The sequence below is a fragment of the Hydra viridissima genome, unplaced genomic scaffold, assembly GCF_058129835.1.
Source record: "Hydra viridissima isolate aposymbiotic clone 2 unplaced genomic scaffold, HvirCarnegie_v1 scaffold_8, whole genome shotgun sequence".
NCBI lineage: Eukaryota > Metazoa > Cnidaria > Hydrozoa > Anthoathecata > Hydridae > Hydra > Hydra viridissima.
The window spans coordinates 7259708-7269542 of record NW_028324307.1 but is presented as its reverse complement, the minus strand read 5'-3'; the positions used below and the strand labels follow the sequence as shown (position 1 = coordinate 7269542).

At 30.0% G+C, this 9835-nt stretch overlaps 2 long non-coding RNA genes across 2 annotated transcripts; one reads left to right on the top strand and one right to left on the bottom strand.

Annotated features, from left to right (window-relative positions):
• Nucleotides 1-70: 70 nt before the first annotated feature.
• Nucleotides 71-827, bottom strand: LOC145187167 (uncharacterized). The gene is made up of 3 exons (XR_016455097.1): nt 684-827; nt 459-606; nt 71-362 (listed from the first exon to the last, which is right to left on the bottom strand). It is a non-coding gene; the product is annotated as an uncharacterized LOC145187167 (long non-coding RNA).
• Nucleotides 828-8486: 7659 nt separating this feature from the next.
• On the top strand, nt 8487-9530 carry LOC149884805 (uncharacterized). Its single transcript, XR_016455098.1, has 3 exons — nt 8487-8620; nt 9077-9207; nt 9395-9530. It is a non-coding gene; the product is annotated as an uncharacterized LOC149884805 (long non-coding RNA).
• The last annotated feature ends 305 nt before the right edge of the window (nt 9531-9835 follow it).

Genomic DNA, 9835 nt, shown 5'->3' with positions numbered 1-9835 from the left:
AGGGACTTTCTAACAGGATATTTTTTGCGGTAAAAGAATCGAGCAAAAAATCTTTTGAGCATGCGTGTTGTTAGTTGGAACGGAAGGGTTTAGAAGGGGGAGACAAATAAACAATACACATGTTCAAAAGTTTTTCTGTTTCGTTTTGTTGAATAAAAATTCGACATTTAATTCAAAGAAAATTGAAAATGCGACATTTAATTCAAAGAACGTTTGCAAGAATAAAATCACTTTGAAGTCATCAGTCAGTTACCGCAACTGCTAACACATCTATCGACGTAGTTATAGCATTGTGCGTCTTGTGAGCAGCTCTGATAGCCTTTTCCTATTTGGCTATTAGTGTAACACCACGTACCAGAAACCTGTAAAAGTTTTGCTAACATTATTCTTTGTAATATTTAAAGCGGTTTCTGCCTAAGTAGATTTTCTCATCATTAATTTTCATAGTATATACATACCCATGATTTACCACAATACGACCAGCACTGTTGCTGATAGCATCCGTAACCAAGTCTACGACCGTTGAATATTCGTTGTAGAGAGGCAGATGACAAAACTATAATTGTGCACAAAATAATGAAGCAACAAGTGTATCTCATTGTTGAACTAAAATTGGAAATATGGACAGTTTTATAAATTACAATTTGTTGCGCTTTTGTAGCAACTGTTAAAAAAATACCAACCAGTAATAGATTTGCAGCATACAAAAGAAATTCTTTTATTTAAAGTAGAAAGAAGTTTAACGTCGTTTTATTTAAAACCCAACATTTCATTCTCAGTTTCTATTATGAAAACTGAAGACTTCGCTACATGCGTTAAATGTCATAATAAAAATTACTTGACCGACGAACCGTTTGAGTTACCCGGTTGATCCCATTATTTGTTTAGCGTCTTATTTCACTTCTCTTATAATTTCATATGATTAATTTGTGGGCGTAATATCCATCACAAAAACAAAAAAAAATTTTACCTTGTATTCTGTATATTGCAAGGTGTCTGTGCCAACAAACTCTCCTATTAAGCTGCACAATGTTAAACAAACACCTTTTTATAAACTAAATTGTCAACCCACGCAATTCGGTTTTTTAAACAAAATTTGATGCTTTATAAATAGTATCGTATATATCATTATGCGTTATTATAACCCCATACGAAAAACCCACTAGTTGCACTTTGGAAAATATACAATTTAAAATAATTGAGATCGTATAATTGTCGGACAATTCTCAAGCATAATTTCTGACGTAGAAAAATTTAAAGACGATTTTTTACGAAAGGAGGTTAAGTAAAGGACCTCATCAAGTTCATTGGTTGAAAGATTTCGGTGTAATTAAAACGGCAAAATTACTCTATAGAAACGTACAGCATCCAAAAGATCTAATGCACTAAGAGTTATAAGCGACCTTGATAACAACAACTTACAAAAATCCCTTTTTTTTCGCTTTTGAGCTTCACTTTTATAAAAATATTGAAAGTGAAACAAAATTTTATGTTTACATTTTAGTATCCAAACATCCAAAAGTTGTCTTTGCCAAATAACTGTTTAAATGGAAAAATGAAAAAAAATAAAAAATAAAAAGTTAAATTATTATTTTTATCTAATTATACTAAAAAATCAGAACCTCCAGGCCTTTTTGAAACTAGTCGCCTAAATATCAACAAAAAGAAATGGTACAGATTGCGAAATTCTTATTTTCTTGTGGAAAAAACACTTTTAGCTTTCCACAACTATTTTAAATGTTTTTCCAACAGATTTTGGTGACCCATAATAACCTTATTAGGCTTATTGTGTAATGTAAAAAAGCATTAGTAAGATAGTTATGGGTTAAATAATTATCCAACTTATCCAACTTAAATAGGCCGGGTGAATAAAAATGAGCAATAGCTTTTACTCAGTAACTGGTCAGCTTTACGTGAATAAAAACTTCAGCAGTTTTCCTCATACTTTTATTCGCGTAAAGGTAAGCAATTTACTCAGTAATTGCTCAATTTTACGTGAATAAAAACTTAAGCAAAGTTGTTGAAGTTTTTATTCACGTAAAGCTGACCAATTACTGAGTAAAAGCAATTGCTCATTTTTATTCACCCGGCCTAATATTGTTGTTCAGGTCAATTGTGATAATCGAGCTTAGTTTTTGACTAAAAAGGCAAATACATCAATCACGTGATTGCGAAAAAACAAAATAATCTCTGGAATTTTTTCGGAGTTCTTTAATAAACAGTTCTTATATACTTTATATATTTTTTTTAATTTTAATTTTTACATAAAGATTATGTTTAAAATGCTCAGTTTGAAAGAAATAATAAAAATTTCTTCTTCTCCAAACATCTTTCTTTTTAACTATATCTCTAATCTAGTCTATTTCTCATCCTGTATCCGTTTGTCCCTATTTGTAAATTCTCCCCCGATCTTATTAAATTTTTTTTCTTATTTACTTTATTATGTTTTGTTGGGCGTTGGTTCTATTCATTGTCATTTGATGTTAAATGGATGGTTGTTCATTTGGGTGGTAAAATAGATATTATCGGGGTCTTTCATTTACTTTTCTCGCATAATATATGGAAGTGTATTATATAAAGAACATAAAAAATCTGCAATGCAAAGTTGATGTCGTTTAGATTAAAGAACTCAAATCTAGAGATAGAAAGGTACGCCGCAATCTTTTTTAACGCGCGCATCTTTTTTAAATCCAATCTAAATTTCGTGACTTCAAAAACCCATTTTTAATGCAAGACATCTTTGATGGTTAGATAGTACGGCCATCTCTGTGAGTTGATTTTAAAAATCATCAAAATACATGGTGGCACATAAGTCGCTCTACCATTTTAAATTGCAATATCTTCTTTTTATTGTTGCTTTTTTTTTTCTTTTCAGGATTATGAAGTAAAATCTTTGGAAATTTAACCATGAATTTACAACCGAACAAAGAGTGAAGATAATTTTAATTCATTTTGAAAATAAACACTCAATTATTATAACATAAAGATCCTTTATGCCCCATTTAAATGTTCTCTCCTACTAAAATGGCTTCTCCTACTAAGCCTACAATAACTAACTTGACGGTTGTTGCTGCTGATAGTTTTTAACATGAACTCTTAGGATGTAAGCCTGAAAACATAGAAAATGTGCGGCGCAGTACTGATGACAACCCAACCCCGTCGACTCATAGACGTTTTTAAGAACTCGGAATCTCACGGATGTCGTTGCAACGGATTTAAAGAGGTTTGAACATTTATTCATGCAAAGGTTCAATGAGTACAACTTATACAACCATTAGACTTGGAATAGCGGCAAAGTTAAGCTGTCAGATTTTAGGAAATTCCAAGAATTAATTTTAACTTTATTCACAACTTGATGAAAATGCAGTTTTTGTAACTGGTGAGCGATTTAAAAAAATGCAGGTAAATTTTGTTTTGCCTAAAATAGCAAACATGGAAGAGTATTGGTGGCAGCAAGATGGTGCAACTGCACATATGGCAGCAAGATGGTGCAACTGCACATAGAGCCACTATACAACTTTTATTGTTTACTGTTTTTTGCAAAATGTGATCTCCTAATTTGTAACTAAATCGAGTTTGATCCGCGAGTTAGTTGTCATGGCACAATAGAGCTTCAAAATATATTTTTTTACCAGAACTCGATTTTATTTTAAAACTCGTGATTAAATTGTGAATGCTGAGATCCGTAAAAATCCCACTTGCTGATCAGCAATAGAATTCTATACTAAAATTTTGAAAGACCTCTTGTAATTACATTATTAATTGATTAACAATAAAGTTTAGCAAACCTTGTAGTTTTTTGCACTGGTAGCGGTTACATAATGATTCTTTATTAAAATAGTAATCCAAATGTTTTTTTATTTATTTTTTCAAAAAAAAAAAGGCTGCAAAAATTCCCTTTTTTAATTTGAACTTATGATATACCACTGCTTTCTTCAAATTTGTCCCGCGTTTTTTTTCGGTAACTCTTCTTCTTTTTTTTTTTTTTTTGCCTAACACTTTTACGGTTCTTCAAACATTTTAAATGATTTGAACGAAGTCATCATCTTTCAAAATAATTAATAAAAGTTAAATTTCAAATTTTTCAGTCGGACCTGAAAGTATAAACATCTACCACTAAAGTATTTTTAAAATAACTTTTCTAATGGAAAAGCTCGAAATACATAAAAATACTTTTACTAAGGTCCATAGTGCAGTACGTCACTTTACAAAATAAACAAAATTCACCTTCGAAAGGTGCCCTTTATACAAAACGTCTGAAAGCGTACATATATTCTTTTAGAAAGAACCGAATTCCAAATAAATCCGGAGGTCAGCATAAAGCTTAGGAAATAAATATGTAGTTTGGTGTGACACAACAACTCAGCTATTGGTGAGGAATGATTTATATTATTCTATCTGGGTTAAATTTGAAATATAGACTTTTGGTCTAAATGGAGCAAATCCCTCACAGTAGGGCGAAGCTAGGGTTTTACATTAGGAGCAAAGTAAATAATATTTTAAATCTCAGTTTACACTTACTAACATTAGAGAAGTATATAAAGGGAAATAAATTCTGAAATAGTTAAGTAGTTTTCAAGTAAATCGTTGGTTGATTAAAATAGTAGTATATCTGAATGAAGTGACTATTCTGGTTTTTATACTGGATTTGGGCTTATTCAAACACTTTACAAACAGTTCATTAAGAAACATGCTGCATACAGTCCTAAACACATCCGTTTCCTCTACTTTTTCTACTTTTATGTCTTTGATTGGAAAAATCAGTTTCTGCGAAAATGGGGTATTTTGGACCAATGTCGTTTTTTAAAACATTTTACAGTTGTTAAAACATTTAAGAAAAAAAACACTTCAACTGAGTTGATCAAAAATAACTGAAATGCTATTTATTTAAGAAAAAATCTTTTTTTAAGACCCCTGAATAAGAGGCCAAATATTGATTGTGTTTCTAAGTGAATTTCGCAACATACTATCAAAAAATGTGAGGAATCTTCCTTGTCTCTCGCTAAGACCTACACTTTCTAGTTGCATAATGAAGCAAGGGAAAGGAAATAAATTGCAAACAAGTTTATAATTTATCTTCGATGTAGGCCTATATCTCGAGTTTCGATCAGGTTTCAACGAACTATAAAAAGTAAGAGGCAACTATGAAGTTGTACAGCTATATAAAGTCATGAAAGAAAAAGATAATTGAATTTAAAATTTGTTTCGCAGTTGTTTTTTTTATCGCTTTAGCCATTTTTTGTCTTTCTGCATTCTGACGGGAATTTTTAAAAAAATGGCGTTGAGCCTATACCTGAACAACTTTGTTTTCAGCTTCGTTTTTCAGTTCTTCGATGGATTGCCTTTTTAACTATTGAAATTCGACATGATTTTTTAACAGTCATTTGACGATATCATGAGTACTAGAAATTGTAGTCAAGATTTCCCGTATGTCTCAATCAATTGGAGTTTGCCTAATAAAAAAAATGCAAATTGAAACGGAGAATCGATCAGGTTATTGCATCTTACTTTTTTTAGAGGATGGGCTGGGCTATCTTCTCACTTGTAGCCGAGTATCCTGTTTAGTTATTGACAAAGAACTGGTTAAACTGTAAAATTTAAGTAATTGGACCTAGAGCTACCTCACAACATACATAATTTTACAAAGTTAAACTGGCTTTAATATTTACCATCAAACATTGCGTCAGTTTTTAAATTATAACTTCTATCTTCAGCAAACCGTAAGTAAGAAGGTTTTACTCATCTTTAACTTCAAGTGCAAACATTATGTAAACAACTTAGGGTATTGAATTATAACAACAGAGCTTACCGCATAGACGACGCTTTCACGTTAGTAAAGTTAGGTGCCAGTTTTTTCCTTCACACTAATAGATGAACTTCAAGGTGATTGTGAAAATTCTAAATCAATCTGGAGTTTGATCATACACAAAATTTTCTTTTATGGTTCCATTTGCACGCTTCAAATCTACAATTTCGAAAACTTTATTTTTTACTATGTATCTGCGGGCCCTTCGATCGGTATAAGATTTTGCTGACAATATTCAGCACATTAAACGTGATAATACACAAAAACAAAAATTCTATATGGATTTTAAAGTATTTTTATGAGAACCCTATTAAATCTCAAGTAGTGATTATTCAATTCTACAGACTCTTTCTTGATCATCATTTTTTGTAGTAGCAATATGTTTAAGACTACTAAAGAATCTTTTATAATCTTAAATATTACCGAAACTTCTTCTTGTACAATAGCAAAGCCTGTAAATGTAAATCACCATGATGTCAGTGGAAGGTGTGCGTGATAAAGGGGGTGTTTAAGTTTGTAACCCAAGTTTTTGATTATAACCCAAGGACTAAAAAGAACCAAATATTTCAAATGTATCGTTAAAAGAATTGCATCGTTTTCGTTATTTCGAAAAATTCGAAGTCTGTTAGGAGCTTAGATATCCTCCGAACATTTTCGAGTTCAGAACAGAGATAAACTTTACATTTGATTTTACTACTACACTTTTGAAACCTCGAGGTGGTGTTTAAACTTTTAAACTTTGTTTGTTGTGGAACTCGTGACAAAAAATAAATGACAAAATGTAAAAACCTTGTGACAAAATGTAAAAACCTCGTGACAAAAATGTAAAAACATCATTAAGTTAAAAAAAATGAATAAAAGATCAGAAAATAATATCTTTATTACGTTTCTTCGACATCTTTGCCTATGTTTTAAAAATAAAAACAACCCTATGGTATGTTTTGGCAGCACCTAATGTGATGATAAAGTGTTCAATTAGTCAGAAGAAATCTTTTCTTTTTTTCCTCAAAAATAAAAAAATCCTTTAATACATACATAATAGCATACATGCATACATACATACATACATACATACATACATACATACATACATACATACATACATACATACATACATACATACATACATAATAGCATACATGCATACATGCATACATACATACATACATACATACATACATACATACATACATACATACATACATACATACATACATACATACATACATACATACATACATACATACATACATACATACTCACAGGTGTTGGACAAAATAAATGGAAACACCACTAATATTAGTTAAAACGTCAATGAAGGTTATATTTTTATTTCTATCATTTATTTCTAATGCACTTTTTTTGTTGTTGTTGTTGTTGTTTTTTTCAGATAAAATTGGTTTAACAAAATAAAATTACTTGGACATGACAAACTTATCCGATTTCAAAAGGGGCCAAATTGTCGGTACTCGGCAAGGAGCAAGATTGACAAAAAACAATCCCAAATGTAAAGAGGCATAATTTCAAAAGTAATGACAGCATTTGAAAAACATTGTAAAAAATCGTCATCAAAGTGCAATTCTCGAAAGAAAAAAAAGCTTTTTAAGTTCAAGTTCTAAAAATACCTTTGCTTTTCTTAGCGCATAAAAATACTTAAAAACTTGTGGTGAGTTACAGAAAATGAATTTCAAATATTTTTCCATGAGATAAATTTAAGCTAAAAGATTAGAAGTTTGCACAAGTACTTACGCTAACCGTGAGTGAAAGCATGAATGTGTGCATGACATTTTTATATAGATGCTAAATAAAATATAAATATTAGTGTTGACTATTTACAAATAAATTTTAAACTTGTGCACATCACTAAAAGATTTAAAATATTTGAATTTGTTAATAACTAGGAACGATGTGTATATAGTTACGGTGTTGATTTAAACTTTATAAAAAACCACTAATAATATCAGTCTTAGCGCCGTTCTTGCATTAGCGTGGTCTCCGTTACTTAAACCCTGTTGATCGAAGAGTAAGCAAAGATTGACCAACCGATGCAAACAATATAAAAATGTTGTGTTTGTTACTACCTAACAGTATATCTAACATCACATATTTTTAGATAAATCATGTGGTAACAAAGGCATATTATATTACAGAATATAATTTATAGAACTCAAAAGTAATTAGTAAATACATCGCTCCCCATGTTATTTTTTATCAATTAAAAATTTAAAGAAATTAAACCTGCTATAATATTGTTATCAATACATCTAAATTTAAATAAATAAGATTCCCCCTCCCCCTCCCCTCCCCCTCCCCTCCCCCCCACCCCCAACATCATTGCATTCTGCAGCTTATTGTTTTTTCCGATTATAATTAAGGAGGCTGGATCTAGTCACACACCATCAGTAGAAATAATTTACTAATGGTAACCTCCATACGACGCTAAATCTTTTTTAACTTATGCAAAAAATATGGGGTTTTGAAAAGAAAAGACCACTAAAGATTAAAACAACAACCTTTATGTCTAACACAATACAATTATCTTCAATAAATTATCCGTTATAATACCTAAAATACATTTGGGTATCTATAATTGCAACATTTCCAGGGGGTTTTTTTTTCCTTAAGAAGAGCGATTTCAAAATTTATAAAAGTTTGTGCAAATATTTGTGGTTCAGCCCTCAAAACATTTAACAGGTTTCTAAATCAGCAGAGTTCAAGGACGGCAGTAGAGATCGAGGACGAAGATGTGTAGTGTGTTCTTTGTGGTATTTATTGCAATAACGATTACTATGCCTCACTCATACGAGACACAAGGTAAAATACTAGAATTTCAAAAAATAAACCAAAATATTTGCGTTTCAATAAGTTAGAAGAAAAACCGTAATTCTGTTAGTAAAATAAAGACAATGAGCAAAACTTGCAATTATTTAGATACACACAAGCTTAATATATTTTCATAAAACTTAGTAAACCTAAGTCAACTTGCAATTATTCTATGTTAGAGGTTGTTTTGAAACTGAAAGAGAACTAAAAAGTTTGAAAAGTTTTTAAGCTCTCTTCTATAAAACTAAATAAATCGAACAAAACTATTTTTTTTAATTTTGTACGATTAATTTATGTATGTATGTATGTATGTATGTATGTATGTATGTATGTATGTATGTATGTATGTATGTATGTATGTATGTATGTATGTATGTATGAATGTATATCGTATAAATAAATAGAAAGAGAATTATTATTCTTTTCTAAACCTTTTTTTTATCGTAGGCCCACGTAAGCCCATTGTTAAAAGAATGGCAAATGAATTCAAAAATTTAAAAGAGTCCAGTAAGGTCTCTTCACTGATTGAAGAAAACTTTATAGCTATGATACACACTTTATCGACGTTTGTGTTAAAGGTAAAATTAATTTTATAATTTTACGCGTGCAACGTGATATACATTAATATGTAGTATTTCATTTTTGAAATAATAAGTAATTCATATAATGATATATTAAAAATGAGGTGTGGAACGAAAATAATTTCCTAAAGTTAGAGAACAAGATGCTTTAGATAATTACCGCTATATATATTTTTTATTTTAGTGGCTACACGTGATTTCAGAACACTGCTGCTCCATTTTTCAAATTGAATATGTTAACAAATAATTATTTTTTTGATTATAAAACAAGATTCTGTCTATTTTAAAGTGTTAAATTTTTTAAGTATTTAAATTATGAGATAATTTAAACTTTTCTGTTGTTACCCCCGTGAATTTTGACCTTCAAAACTCGTTATTTTTGAAGCTTTTTTAAAATGAGGGTCTGCTCTATTTTTAACAAAGTTACTCCCAAAAAAAAAGTTTTTTAAAAAATTTTAACTCATAAAAAGCTTGAGCTTCTTTTTAAAACCAAGTTTTCTAAAGTTAAAAAGAAGATTAGATTTAAAATAAGTAAAAAAATACACTTCAAAAAAATTATAAAATTATAAAATGGAAAAATAATAATATTCATAGATTATCAAAATGCAACAAATTGATAAATTTT